Source organism: Balearica regulorum, chromosome 27 (genome assembly GCF_011004875.1).
Source record: "Balearica regulorum gibbericeps isolate bBalReg1 chromosome 27, bBalReg1.pri, whole genome shotgun sequence".
Classification (NCBI taxonomy): Eukaryota; Metazoa; Chordata; class Aves; order Gruiformes; family Gruidae; genus Balearica; species Balearica regulorum.
The window spans coordinates 5,716,523-5,731,546 of NC_046210.1; positions in this window are offsets into that span (position 1 = coordinate 5,716,523).

Sequence of the window (15,024 nt, forward strand, 5' to 3'; positions counted from 1 at the left end):
CTTTACCCTGACAGTGGTGTGGGCTTAGTTCAACTCTTCTTCCTGCACATGCCCTTCCTTCTAGATCATCTGTCAGTGTCTGAGGAGAAAATTGCCTGCCAAACTTTTCACTTTGGAAAGTTTAGAACAAGGTTGATAATGTTTTCCTAGGAATTCTCTTGATCAGGAGATGAGCTTCACAGGAGGGCAGGGAGAAAATGCAGGTCAGAATTCATGTGCTTTGTTCTGAAGAGCTTTAAATCGTGTGATATGGATTAAATCATAGAATTGTGATTTGTAAATCTGTTTGGCATCTGTCAACTGAATGGTCAGTAAGGACTTCTGCTTTTCTACTAAATCTGCTTCTACATATAACCAACAGGCATATGCCTTTTTATTGTCTCTAACCTGTATTTCTTGACTTGCACACAGATTCTGAACTCTTGGATACATGGACTTTCTTTCTGGACTTGACTGCACAGCACAAGAAAAATCTGCTCTTATACTTGGGGTTCTACTATGACAAAGTATAAGGCTGGTGTGCATTGTGAAGTCAATGATCAGATGTGCAAGTGCAGCTTCGCTATTGCCAAAACTGATGGCAATACTTACAGCTGGTCCAGCTCCCTAATTCTCTCTGTTGTACTTAGGAACAACAAATGTACCTAAGATACTGGGGGACAGGAAATCATTGCAGGTGTTAAAATATGTCAGATGATCAAATATTTAGTTCCTATCTTATAAAATAATAAGGCCAGGTGTAAAACAGCAGTTCTGTTAACTATTAAGACTTGTAAACTATATTCCTCATTTTACAAAAAGTGTGGAAGTGGAAACTTTCCAACTGTTGAGTAGAACTCTGACTTTTTATCAGTATCTGAAGTTTTACCTCTAGTGGCAGGCTAAACACATATAATTTTATATACATTATAAATGTACGTGTTTATACTGTTAGAGTGTATAAGTGCAGTAATTCAAGTTTTTAGATAATACTGTAAATACAAGTGAATGTACTTGGCTCATTTAACCAATACTTGGTGGAAAGGCAAAGGTTGTCTTGTTCCCAGTCCACAGCATGTTCCTTAAAACAGATGTTTGTGTCTTGGCTGTTGATGACTTCTTAAATGTTATTATTTTGCAGGGTATGTGGCAAATGTGCCAATAATTGAGCCTTGGGGAAATATTTTCACATTCACGAATAGCATTGTCCCAGAATCCAGGAGCTCCTGAGATCTAGTCCCATTCTTGCAGCAGACCTGCTGCAATTTGATTTCCATGTGCTCCCACTTCCTCTCTTACTGAATAGGAGTGATACAACAGCGTTTACCTAATGCAGGTGCTGAGAAACTTGCCTTGGTGCTTGTATTAAAAAGGGAAAAAGAAACAACGGAAAACATATCAAATAACCTGCTTTGTAGGGCTTCTTGGTGCTTTGTGACTGAAGACTTTTGACATACATGCTAACCTGACACTAAGAAAAAAATTGTGGGGGCGTTGGATAAGTGTGTGTTATGCTTAGGTATATTCAATATTCATTGAAATGGGTTTTGTCAACTTGTGTATGAATAATGAAGAAACAACCCATTTGACTATTGCTCAATCGTACTTTTATGGAAACTAGCTTGCAGTGGTCAACAAAAAAGGAAAATAAAGAAATGAAAACCTAAGGGAAAACATGAAGAAATTAACTGGGCCAGTTCTTCAAAAAGCAGTCTTGCAAAATGGACTAATCACTGAAGAAAATTTGATTCTTGCTGTTAATGATTTGGAAATGTGGAATCAGAAGTGTTTATTAAGATGACTAAGTTTATACAAAGTATTTTGCCTAATTGGTGGTGTCATATGCTGATTACCCTGCCTGATAAAAATTGAAAAGCAGTGGAAACATTGGTATGTGGCTTTTGTGCTTTGAAATGTAGGTCCTTACCACTTGGCCAAATCTGCTTAAGCTGTGCACTGTGCAAGACTAATAACGTCCAGGAAAATTTCTTTCTTATTTCATTTTCTTATTTCTTATTTCTTTCTTATGTCATCTTGCAGTCTTATTTCTTGCCATGCTCAAGTTGTCTTTGGAACTCCTTTAGAAATTGCTGTGAGCAGCTTAGCACAGGGGAGCCCTGGACTCTTGGTTTGAGCATTTACGTGCTGTTTGAACAAGGGATGATAATAAAAGTAGAGATTTCTAATTGTCTGGTTTCCCAACCTATGTTTTTTTTTGAGCCTCAGCAGCTGAATATGAGAATAATAAGAATTTTCTTATCTATTAGAAATGTATATTTAAAACAGTGACAGGTGTGCATGAACTACAAATTTCTTCCTTTCTGGTTTTCACGTGGTTTTTTAAAATCAAAATATAATAGGTTTTCTACCTGTTTTCTCACTGGAAACCAGTAAGGCTATGTAATTACATAATGGACACTGGTCCTAGCCTTCAGTAGGAAGTGCTGGCTGATTGTAGCAGCTGGCAGAGAGCCAAAGCAAAGTTTGAAGCTGTTTGATACCTGCAAAGGCCTTCTATTGCCTGTAGGTTCTGTCACCATTAACATTATTCATATTCTACATGGGGAAAAATAAGATGCCATAAACCATCTTGTAAAATGGTTTTCCCCTCTGGAGGTTGTATATCCTGTGCTGCTTTGCAGTTTGGCCTTCCACACAGTGTGTGTTCTAGTTACCCGGCCCCCTGCCCAGCAATCTCAGCGCAGTCAAGTCAAGGTCAGCATAGCAAATCCTGGGTGTAAGGGTGCCTGCACACAGCTAGGACAGAAGCTAGTTTTAGACCCCCACTGGAAGATTTTTATCTGAAGTGACAACCCAGGCCACCATATGTCAGAGATTCAAGAGAGTCCCAAATCTTGTAGTCATTGGGGCACAAGCCTGTAGGGCATCAGGTAGTTTCTAGGTTCTTGGCTAAGTGTGAGGCAGGGCCCATATTTGAGGATGCTCTCACTTCTGTAGGTGGTTGATGTTCTCTTTCCCTCTGTCTTATGGGTACTTGGAGAGTGCTTTGACCAAATAGGGGACTGTAGTGAAGGGGAAAGTAAATAGATAGCAAGTCTTTGAAAGCAAATGGCTGTTCTAGATTTACTTATCAGTTATACTGTGTGGTCTTAAGTGTTCTGAGCGGAAGTTCTGTTCTCCTGGCTGCCCTATCTGTGCCTCTGCTTTATCCTCTTTCCCCTTGTTGCTTCTTCTAACGTTTGGATCGTGAGCAGTGCAGTGAAGGAGCTTTATCACATCTGGATTAGACCTTAGTCACTAGGATGGTATACAAGCACAAAGTAGTTTGATAGCACCCTCATATGGTGTTTGTACTTCCAATGTGAGTGGAGGTAGCAAGCAGATGGAAAGTCTTAAAGATGTATGGCATTGTTGTGGTCTTACCTGGCAGGCAGCTAAAACAGCCATACAGCCCAACCATTCACTCACTGCCACCCCCAGTGGGATGGAGGGAGAGAATCAGAAAGAAGTAAAACTTGTGGGTTAAGATAAAAACAGTTTAATAGGACAGAAAAGTCAGAGAAGAATAATAATGATAAAAGAATATACAAAACAAGTAATGCACGGCACAATTGCTCATCAACCAGTGGCCGATGCCCAGCTAGTTCCCAAGCCATGGCCCTCCCTGGCTAGCTCCCCCCAGCTTATATACTGAGCATGATGTTGTATGGTATGGAATACCTCTTTGGCCAGTTTAGGTCAACTGTCCTGGCTGTGCCCTCTCCCAGCTTCTTGTGCACTTCCTGCAGAAGGCACATGCCTCCTCGCTGGCAGGGCCTGGGAAGCTGAAAAGTCCTTGACTTAATTGTAAACACTACATGGCAACAACTAAACATTATTGTGTTATCAACATTATTTTCATACTAAATCCAAAACACAGCACTATACCAGCTGCCAGGAAGACAACTCTATCCCAGCCAACCAGGACAGGCATCTACTTGCTGTAAGCCCATCCATAGCAATGGTAACTTTTCTGATATTCACTTGCATCAACATGATGCCTAAATAGGCTTGTTAGAAGGACATGGCTGTGGAAATATTTTCAAATAAAAGCTGGAGTTTGTTCTTACTAGAACTGATCTTGCTGCAGATTATGAATGGAAGAAAGGAAATTATGCCATATGCTTCAACATATTCTAGTCTTCATATGCTCTGAACACATGCTCTTGAAAACAACAGAGGGTGTTTTCCTTTCCTAAAGCCAAAGAATGCATGTGGACTACAAAGCTGTGTCTGCTCAGGGTGGTGTTCTGAACCCCTCTGAACTTGCTCATCTGTTTTGTTGTCATTGATGTCCTGTGGACTCAGAATCAGCAAAGGTTTATTTTATGTCTTTAGCAAGTAGCTAAAGAGGGAGGGTGCATATGGAGAGTTGGTTTTCTTCCACACCCCTTCACCCCCTACCCAATATTAGTCAACTGGTACACAATGAATCTATAAAGCTAGTGCTGCCTGTCAAGAAAGGATCATGTTGAATAGAGGCATCTTCTGATGAATCACAGCTAACATGGCAATTCTTCCATCTACAGGAGAAACACAAAGTAAATAGAAACGTCTCTGAGCTGATATAATGGTTTACTGTAGCTCTTGCCACAATTTAAAATATCTCATGGTTTGTAATGAAGTTTACGCTGTGTAAATCTACCCGCTGCACAGCCTGGCTCTGGCTGGGCATCATAAAGGTGCCTTTTTGTGTTAACACAGTTCTTCACCAGCATGAGTCTAACCTGACTTCTGAACTTGTCTGTTATCTGCTAATTCTCAGTTGATGCCCTTAGCTTGATTTCTAAAGTTAAACTGACTTGAATCCTAAAGCTTGTAGAAAGAAATTTACTTCTTGTGCTGTATATTAATGGTGTTTGGGTTTTTCTCCTGACCACTATTAGAAAAGACTTAACTGCTTCCCTAGGTGTAATACTGCCAATTGGTCTTGAGCCCATCATCTTCTACAGGTCTGTACAGATTTCTTTCTCTATTCTCAGGTTCCACCTTTGCTGCTCCTAGTTTCTGGTTATGGAAAATGTGCTTGAGGAGCCACATCTAAGATTGTTATATACAGATTTACTGTAAAATCTACTTGAATCTACAAATTTACACTATGTCTGTCAGAGGCATAAAGCTAGCAAACTGGTTTTTGTCTTTATCTTTCTGTTGTAGTAGTTTAACTGGGTTGGGGGGGGGCACATGGTACAACTTTTTTATAAAAAAAAAAAAAAACTAGCAATGTCTCTCTTGAAATACTTTAATAGTATCAGGTTATTTAGTGAAATATATTACTTTTCCCTACCCAACTGATACTGCTGATGGAAATGTGATGCCATACAACCAGGCTGATCAAATCCTTTTAAGTAGCAGAACCATTTAGGTGTGTGTAAATTTCAAAGCATTGATGTTTAGCCTGTTCTGTGAATACTTAAAATCAGTGATGAAAGAAACAGTTCAAATGGTAAACTATATTTAAATAGCACAGAAGGCATAAAATTCTGGGTAGACTTCTCACCTCAGAAGATAATGTTTAGACTAAACTAGATCTTAATGACTTAAACTCGTAAAAACAAAAGCTCAGAATTTTACTAGTTATGGGACCCTAACCTTGGAAAGATCTATGGAGAGCAGTTGGTGTTACATACCATCAGCTTCACTGCTTGTAAGACAAGTGCAAATGTTTGCAGGATCAGAATCTGGTTGTGTAATTTGGCAGCTTTTGAAATGCCATGTACTGAGGTAGAAGTCTGTTTGGCTTTATGAAGTTAGGTGTGTTAATAGTTCTGTTCCACCAAATAAAATAAAAAACAAAATAAAACCTTCTTAAGTTTTTTTTTAATATACTTCAGAGAACAACAGAACTGTCTCTCCAAGGTTCTAAAGCTCTAATTATGATATACCGAGGTTTTAACTATCTCTTTCTTCCCTTATGAAAAGAATGTAGGAATAGTCAGATTAGATTTGGCTTCTTGTGTATTATATCTTAGCTTCCAGTACTGGATGCTTTAAAAGAAGGCACAGGAAACTTTGCAGGAGGCACATGTTATGATTATTGACCATCTCCAAGAGATATTTTCCTAATTCTGATAATTTCTATCATGGTTGCACCAATAAACTCCAGTCAGGGATTCAGAATTTTGGTGAGCTTCTGTGTTATACAGAATGGTTAAAGCTAGTTCCTCCTTGAAGAAGCCTGCAATTGCAGTGCCTAATAGTATAACCTGTTTTTATTTTTAAACCACAGAGCTCAATGCCACTTTCAGAACTGGTTTGTACTAATTTATGTAACTTGAAGTTGAAAATAGCCTGCATTAGCAATATATCCACATCCTTCAGCAGCATAAAGTAGGCTGCCTCCGTAGTCTTCCCTGAGCTCATACTAGCCAAAGTTCTTCGTGCATGTGTTGCATGGCCTGGGTACTCTTCTAGTTGTTATGGACTCCTGTGTGTTGGAAAAATGGTCCAGTAAGGGAAAGATGGTCTTGTAGGTGATGAGCGTGTTGGACCTTTATTCTTGTGTTATGTGACTTTTTGGTGCCTCAGCTTCTCAGCCTATCAAACAATAATGCTGCATGGATTAGGTGAGTTTGTCTCTTGCGGTACCTTGAAAGCTTTACAAACACTGAAATTTATCTAGAAAACCATCTTAAAGTAAGAAAACCAAATGCTATAATCGAGCTAATAATGACCCCTCAATAACATAAAATTGAAGTCAAAATGTTTCCACCAATATACTAGGCTTTGAATCAAACCTTGTAACTTTCTGTATTTTTGTGTGTGAAGTTCTGGGTTTATCCTAACAGTGAAAGATTAGTGGAAAGCCTGAGGTGGGTCTACTTATCTGAGTTATGTGAGGATAAAAATCAGTATACTTTATTGAAAACAAATATTTCTTTAAGAAGACTCTGGTGTGTATGTGTGTGTGTGTGTATATATGCATATATATGTATTTATATGCCTGGAAAATTACAAAACTTTGAAAGCTGAAGCTTTTCTGTGTAGCTAGCCCTAGCTGGAGGCTGTTCTTTCAGCCAATCAAAACAGTGCAATAAGATATACATTAGATATGTGCCCCCCCCCCAATTAATCGGAGGCAAAACTGGCAAATTTGGAATTAAGTGCGATTTGCACATTCCTGCTACAAAACTAGTTTGCATCAAAGCAGATTTGTATTACTGTAACTTGAGTGTCTGGATTTAAAGTTTAGGCTGTGCTACATGAAAGAACTAAAGAAATATACAGGTGTTTGCAACTCTTGTATTTTCAAATGCTTTAAAAATGAAGTTTTTATCTAGCAAGATGCTTAAGGTTTGACTTTTAAGCAGATGAAATGTCCCTGTGGCATCACTTCAGAGTGACTATTCATGTAATTAAAGTTAGACACCTGTTTAAGACAGAGCTGCATTGAGTTGAGTCAAGAAATAAAAATGAGGCATTCGCTGTACAGATGTTTAAGCATGAGGTTAGGCATGTGTATATTGTCAAGTAATTTTTGTAAGACTGCTCGAGTGACTAATATAGGTTAAGTGCCAGTATAAGAATGTTTGTAATACTGGGGACCACTTTTTATTTGGTTCATATGTTAATGAGTGAATTTAGTTCTGCTCTCCAGTATGTCTGCATTTATCCAGTTGCTTGTGGAGACTGTTTGACAGCTGGAGTTGGGTCATAAGTATGTACCTGGAACTAAAAAAGCTATGATAACCTAAACTTCTCTTTCTGGTGAATATTTTAGACAGTTTATATACAAAGACATATTGAAAAGCTGACCTTGATTGCTTTCGACAAACTGCAAAATGAGAGAGAGGATCCCAGCACAAATATACACCCACTTAAAGTATTTTTCCTGAGTGTGCTTGTTGCTTCAAATCTCCATGTGGTTAGAAAAACAAACTTCAACACTAATACTTCTCAAATCTGCATTATAAAATAAAATGGAACATGCACTCCCGATGGTAAAATATTATTTGCTAACATGTTCCAAAAACCATGCTAGGCAAAAGGCAGTAAAAGTATCTTTAAAAAAAAGAAAGTTGGATATAAAACCTAGCAGATGTGTTTTTCTGTTCTAGTGAAAAAAGCACCTACTTACTGGAATGAATGGAAGACTCAAAAGAGGATCTGATGGATACAGTATTTTCTTTCTTTTGGGAAAGATGAGGTAGAGAAGTTATTAAATGTTTACTTATGCATTTGTAAGTTTGAAAGCATTCCTTTGTTCACTGCTTGTAAATGTGATCAGTAGAATCTCTGAAACTTGCACATTTTGTTAAGTGCTGATCAGCGTGGAGAGTTGCCTCCAGTAAATAGTGCCTTTATGATGCAAGAGGGAAGGGGGAGAGAAGGAGACACCAGGTATAGCTCATGATTTTACAACTATAAAACCATGTTTCTGGTTATTTGCTAATGGTATGGGAGGGGTGGGGGAGTGTGTGTGTAGAGGATAAATTATTTTATACTTGGGGGGTTAAACTTTTTCCAGCAATCAAATGGGGGAGTTCTCTTCAGGGAGAAGCTGTATGCTAATTATATAAAACCAGGCTTATAATAAATATAACCAAAAGCACTTAAGCGCTTAAGTCCTTGTTTTGCATTTTTCATGCACAGTTAAGAGCTTGATTTGCTTTCATGATTTAGTTGTGTGCACCTGAACGGCTTCAAATCTCTCATATTGAAAACGTTTTGAGAAGCTTTTTTTCCTTAAGCTACGTACGTTCTTATTTCAGTTAAATCGAGGGTCTTGTAAACCAAGAGAAGTCTTGCATCAGTCGGAGCAGACTTCTAATCCAGTTCAGTATGTAGTGCTCCGACTACCCTCCATACACCTCTCATTACACAAGTTCCGAACACAGCTTCTTCCTGTTTCTTGTAGCCATGTTTCTGTTTCAGGGTATCCTGTGCAAGTAAATATTTTGTTTATACTTATGGTAGGCTCCTGAAAGTTATTTTCAGGGACTACTTTGTCAAATGCTGTTACATTGCCAAAAATGTGATTGATGCGTGCTTGAATGTGAATGACTTAAAACTTTAAGCTGCTTATAACAGGCGCGTTTATGTTTCTGGTACAGGTGTGCCAAAAAATGAAATGTCCGGTGAGATTGTTGGGTAAAGAGAGAAAGATTAGTTATCCTTCTCCATTCTGACATTGATAATTTTAACCTATGCTTCGTTCCCTTGAGACACCTGAAGGATGCTGAATTCTCACAAATGAATAGGAACAAGAATGAAATGCTTCCTTCCAAGTGTCGTCTTTAGGCATAGTTTAACTTTGTCATTCACGTTTTCTCCTTAAATGTGAGAGGAAAAAATAGTAGTTTTAAGGTTATGCTTTTAAAGGGCTTAAGTTATTATCTTCAATATATATGTTTCTTCCTGCTGGGAATTTCTAAGATGTGTCGAGTCGTGAAAGTTGACTCTGGCGTATAAAACGACGTTGTTAAAAACCTAACAAAGACGAGCATCTTGCTTTACCACGTCAAAACTGCCTCACCTGTCATTTTGACCCGGCATGTGGAAACGAGTGTGGCAGTCGTGGGGGGAATAGCTCTTCCTCCAGAAGAAAACGATCAGCTCTCACCGAACCATTTGCTTTTTTTTCTTTTTAGTACGAGGAAGAAAATCGCTTCTAGCGATTCCCGAGAAGGAAAGCCGCGCATCGCGGCGTGTGTGAAAGTTGTGGGGGCGCGGGGCTGCGCACAGACCGGCGCTGCTGCGGGCAGGACCCCGGCCCCGAGCCCCGGCCCCGCGGCCGTTCGCCCGGGAGGCGCGGGGGGTGGGGGTGGTGGGGTGTGCGGCCCGACACCCTTCCCCGCCCCGGGGCGGCTCCGCGGCGTGCTCGGTTCGTGCGCGACAGCCGCCCTGCCGCTGTTCACCGCTGCTGATTTAGACTCGTTTCCACTCTCGGTGCCGCTTGGCTCTGAGAAACCCTTTCCTCAAGCCTTTGGCGTGCTCTGATTTATGCCTCTAAATCGTAATTAGAACTGGGTGCAAGTACGATATGGAAGATGCTCTGCTGGAGGCTTCCTTCTCTTTACCGAGGTGTCCTCGTCAGGTCTTGCAGGGTTTTTTTTTCCCAAGCTTACGCGCTCGTTGCTCCCGGAGTTACATGATGCCATTTACCTGGCGGTGGAACCGACTCTTAGCCGAACCGCAGAAACCTTTAAAGTGCAAATCCAAATTAAGCGGCAGTTGCACTACTATAAATGCTGCTTTTACTCAGCGAATTTACATCAGAAGAGTCTGAAATGAGCTTTTCCTAAACTGTATTTAAACGAAGTGCTTGAAATGAGGAATCTAGATCAGGAGTTTATAATTTCAGAAGTATTTAAGAACTCCTGTCCTTTAAAGATACGCTGCAAAGGAGAGGAACGTGGGGGGAGAGAATTCTACCCTTGAAAGCGCTTCCAGGAGTCGCTGAGACGCCCGGGCGCGGGGCTGTGCCGCCCGCCGTGGAGCTGCCGCGCAGCGCTTCCCAGGTGCTCACAAAGCGGGTGCGGCGTGGGGAGGGCGCCCCACGGCGAGCAACCCCCGCTGGGGCAAGAGGGTAAGGCTCCGTTCATTTGTCCCCGAAGTGCAAAATTCTGGTGGCAGCTGTTTGGGGCGAAGGGAGTGCATCTCCTCTGACCTGCGCCGCTGCCCTCTGACCCTCTATGAATCCCGAAAAGCAAGGCTCCCCGGGGGCCACGGCACACGAGCCCCCATTGTTTCTAAAGCTGGCACGGTCCCGCCGTGCGCGCCCGGGCACTTAAGCGACTAGGCTGGATCTGAATAAGCATCTGGGTTGAATCCGACCGGACTCCCTTTAACGCCTTGCAGGGACAGACTCGGCTTTATCACTAGGAGCGAGGGACTTTAGTTATTAGGAAACATTTTCTCCTTATGAATACATCGGCCGAGGTTAGATCAAGTGGGAATTCCGCCCCCTCCCCTTCCGTCCCTGCCCCAGGTTTAAGAATAAATGCAGAAACGGTCAGAGTGGCATTGCCAAAAACTATCTTAGTACAAAGAGGGGGATTTATTCGAGGAAATGTACCCACGCCTATTGCGAAAGGGAGAAAAAAAATAATCACTGTAATATGCCTTACCATCGCCTGTACGTTTACAACGTATGTTCTTGTTTTCTCACTTTTTTTTTTTAAGTATCTTACCCTATTTGGTTGGACTGTTGTTTGGTTTTGGTTTTTTTAGATTGAGAAATTGCATCTCAGATACTAAGATCATATCATGAAAGGTTGGCCTCTGCTCTATAACGCCATCAAACTGCTGTTGCTTTTCTTTACCGTTAAAATAACGCCAGCCTCGCCTTTTGCTAACCTGGCAAAATCACTTACTGCGTATTTATCAATTTGGGGAGGTGGGTTAGCATGGTGAATTTCCTTGAACAAAGATGGTGCGAGATGTATTAGTTCATGCAATTCCATGTCTGTCACTTCTGTAGACAGAATAATTCGGAGTCCTGGCTTTGCCCTCAATCGTGCTTGAATTAGGGATACATTTTTATCAAAGTTTTATGGGAAGATTTTAATTTGCGAATTTTTTGGAGAGAACTGTATGAAACTCCATGAAAATAATCTAGCATTTAATAGGTGGCTTTTTGAAATAACAGCTGAACGTGGATGGAAGGAGTTAGGATTTATTCTGAAATGGAGATTATATTTCTATCCCGTTAAAAACAATAATAGAGCAGGTTAAAGAGAGGAGCTGCACATAATGAGTCAAGGAAATCCTTGCGCTGTCCCTTTAACTACCGAACATCTGATTCCCTCATCTGGCAGATGGTCTCTGAGCACAGATTTGCATTCATTGTCTTGAAATCTGTTTTCGCGTTGGTGTTATATAGATTTCAGACGCAGATCTCTACACAGATCAGAATACAAAAGGGCCAGGAGGAAAATATCACCAAGGCAGTGGTTTTAAAAAAAATAAACGCAGACGCAGGTATCGTCCTGGGTCACAGCAGGCTGGGCTGGGGAGAACTCCAACTTCCTTTAATGGGAAATTTTGCCTACATAGGATGTTGTAAAAAGTTGGAAGACTAGACTTGACAGCTCGCCTAGAGTGAGAACTTTAGGGTCTTCTGTGTGCGTTGCAGTCTCTCTCACTCGCTCTTCGTGCAGGCGGTCAAAGCCCCCGCAGGCATTGTGACCGCGACCCAGTTCGTTCCCTCCGACCACTTTTTTTTTTCTTTTTTTTTTCAAATATCGCGCCTGAAAGCACACCAGCCAACTACCTGTGCGATTGCTTTATTATTATAGTATGGAACAGATTTGTAGAGATCGCTGCTTTTAGCACAGTTCAGTTGTTAAGTGGCAGGACCGTCTGGCGTGGGGCTGACAGGCTATGGCATTAAACTCAAAGTCAGCTCGGCCGGGCTGCCGCGGCAGCGGGGTTAGCGCGCCGCCGGACGCCGGTCCGTACTTTCTCCCCGCCAGCAGTCGGCCACCTCCAGCTTCGCCGCCCCCCGCCCCGGGGTGACTGTTCGGAGCCGGGAGCTGAGGCGAGTGCAGAGCGGCTGCAGCATTGCCCGCTGCCCTCCAATCGCAAGAGGCTATGCAAATGTAACGCCCTTATTTGGAACAGGCTCCGCCCCCTTCCCGGTATGTCTGCTCCCATTGCTGTAACCCATTCATGGTGACCGGTTTGGGAAGGATCGTCTCTTCCCAGGCGTAGTGTATCATCAGGCTCTCTTTAGCTCCATTTCTTCCTTTCTTTTACAATTTATCCCGCTTTTTTTTTTTTTTTTTCGTGGATTAGGCAGCAATCAATCCTTCTCCCTGTGTGTGAGAAACAGGTGATCCTTGTTAACAGCGATCAGTTTCTGGATGCAGTTTCCTCTCCTGCGTTTGAAGGATGATGATACCAGGCAAGACTGAATCAGCGTAACTTTTACTTTGCAAGAGGAAAAACTTTTTTTCCCTATTTGACGGCATTAAAAACACGTAGCATTTAAAAAGCAGAAGAAGTTGGTTTTAAAGCTGAACTTCTCTATTTCCTGGGATTTGTGTGTGTCAATTTCAAAGGGTGCATTTTTTTTTTCTCCTCCCTTATCCCCCAAAAGGAAACTGTTGCTAGTTGGAATAGACTTTTTAAATGTTTGGGATTCAAGATACTTTAGGAAGAGGACCAATTCTGAAAGATAAATCTCTAGGTTCTGAAATGGATTCCGTCAGGTCCTGGGTCAGAAACGTTGGGGTTGTGGATGCAAACGTAGCAGCACAAAGGTAACCGTGACTATTTCTCCCCCACTTCCCTCCCCCCCGCCTCTTTTTTTTTTTTCTAAACAAGCCTTTTCTTCACTCCCTGTTGTTGTTTGCATTTGATATTAAATGTATTTTCTCCCTTTCTGTCCCCCTCCTAGTCTCTTCTAGTCAGCGAAAATTCAAGGTAGTACAGCTAGAGCTAGGGAGAAGTGCTCCAAAAATGGAGAGCATCAAGAGTTCTAAAATCCAGTGTGGGGATCGGATGACAGAGAGATCAGATCATTCCTTCTTTTTCTGCAGAAGGGAGGTGTACTGGTTGTACCCAGCGATACAGACTACTCCTTCCCGCTTTCTGGGTCCGACAGCCGAATAGGAGTGGACCAAGTCAGAATTAACTTAAATGTAGATTTCTCCCCCCCCCCCGCCCATCTTGTTTTACTTAATTCTAGTGGCTCTGTAGCTACCGCAGGCATTGGTGAAACCTTAACCCATGGATTCAAGGCTGCTAGCTGACTAAAACAGGCAAGCAGCGAGCAAAGCAAGGTTTCGAGTGAGAAGGGGAGTTTGCAGAACGGGAAGAGGTGCCGGCAGTTTGGCAGTGCCGCGGCAGCAGCGTGGAGCCCCGTGGGCGCGCAGGCTGCGCGGAGCCCAGAGCCTGCCGGCTTCTGCTTAGCCCACCTGCAAATCGCACGCCTGCTTGCCTGTAGCACCTTGCGTGTACGAAAGATCTCTGCTGATCTGCAATGCTAGTGAACACACCGAACTGGGGGCTTGTCTGTTTGCGTTTTACTTTTTGGGGCAGGTTATCTTCCCCCCTTTTATTTTCTCTTCCCAGTCGGCACAGCACTGTTATTCCAGTCTCTTCCCATTAGGGATAAGATGATGAAAAACCCTTTTAGGTAAACTATTTTTTTTCCTCCTTGTTCTCTGGATACCTTAGAAAGAAAGGAAAAAGGAGTAGTGTTGGGGAAGGCTAAATTGGTTCAGGGAATGTTGGGTTTTATTTAATGTAGAGACAAGGTGAAGGGCATGTAGCAGTAGATGGGACTACAAATGAAACTGGGATGTTATAGAAATAAGTGTATCTATGCCCCCACCTACGGCCTGATCTGTGAGCAAGGGTTTTCAAGCACTATGGGAGGAGTTATCAGAGTTTTATGAATGTCGATAGACTGTTTAATAAATACGATTGGGGGGGGGGGGGGGGGGGAAGAGGTTTATTCATGGGGAAACTGAAAGTAAAAGGAAATGGCTCCTAAGAAGCCTGTAATTCGCGGGAGACGTGGACATGCAGTCGCATGGTGCTGGGTGGTGGCACCGCCGGGTTTTTTTTTTTTTCAGAGATGCATAACAAACCAAGAAATCCGAGTTCTTACATGCAGAATGAGAGGAAGTTCCAAACTAGGTGCAGTTGTGGCGGATGTGGTGAGTTCACACTGTACCTATTTGGCAATGAAAAACACAGGGAAACATCTGTAGTTCTCCAAAAGACTCAAATACTTTGGCCAATGCACTGGAGTTATTTTGGGGACTGAAAACCGAAGCTGGTTTGACTCCCAACTTGTCTGGCAGATAGACTTAATCTGTCTATTAAATACTACGGAGGTGCTCACATGCACCTATTTTCTCTGCAGTAGATAGCAATCGGCATTAGGGAGAGAGAACTACAACTAACTTCATTAAGAAATGTAGCTGCAGTTAGGGATATTGTGGATAGGCAAAAGCGTTTGAATTGTTCCAAGCCGGGAAGTGTGTTGGAAATGTCACTGCATTTTCTGCAGTCAGAGACAAGATTTGGGCAAGAGCTAATTAACTTTAGTCTAAATTCTTTCAATTTAAATCAGAAATTGAAGATGCAGGC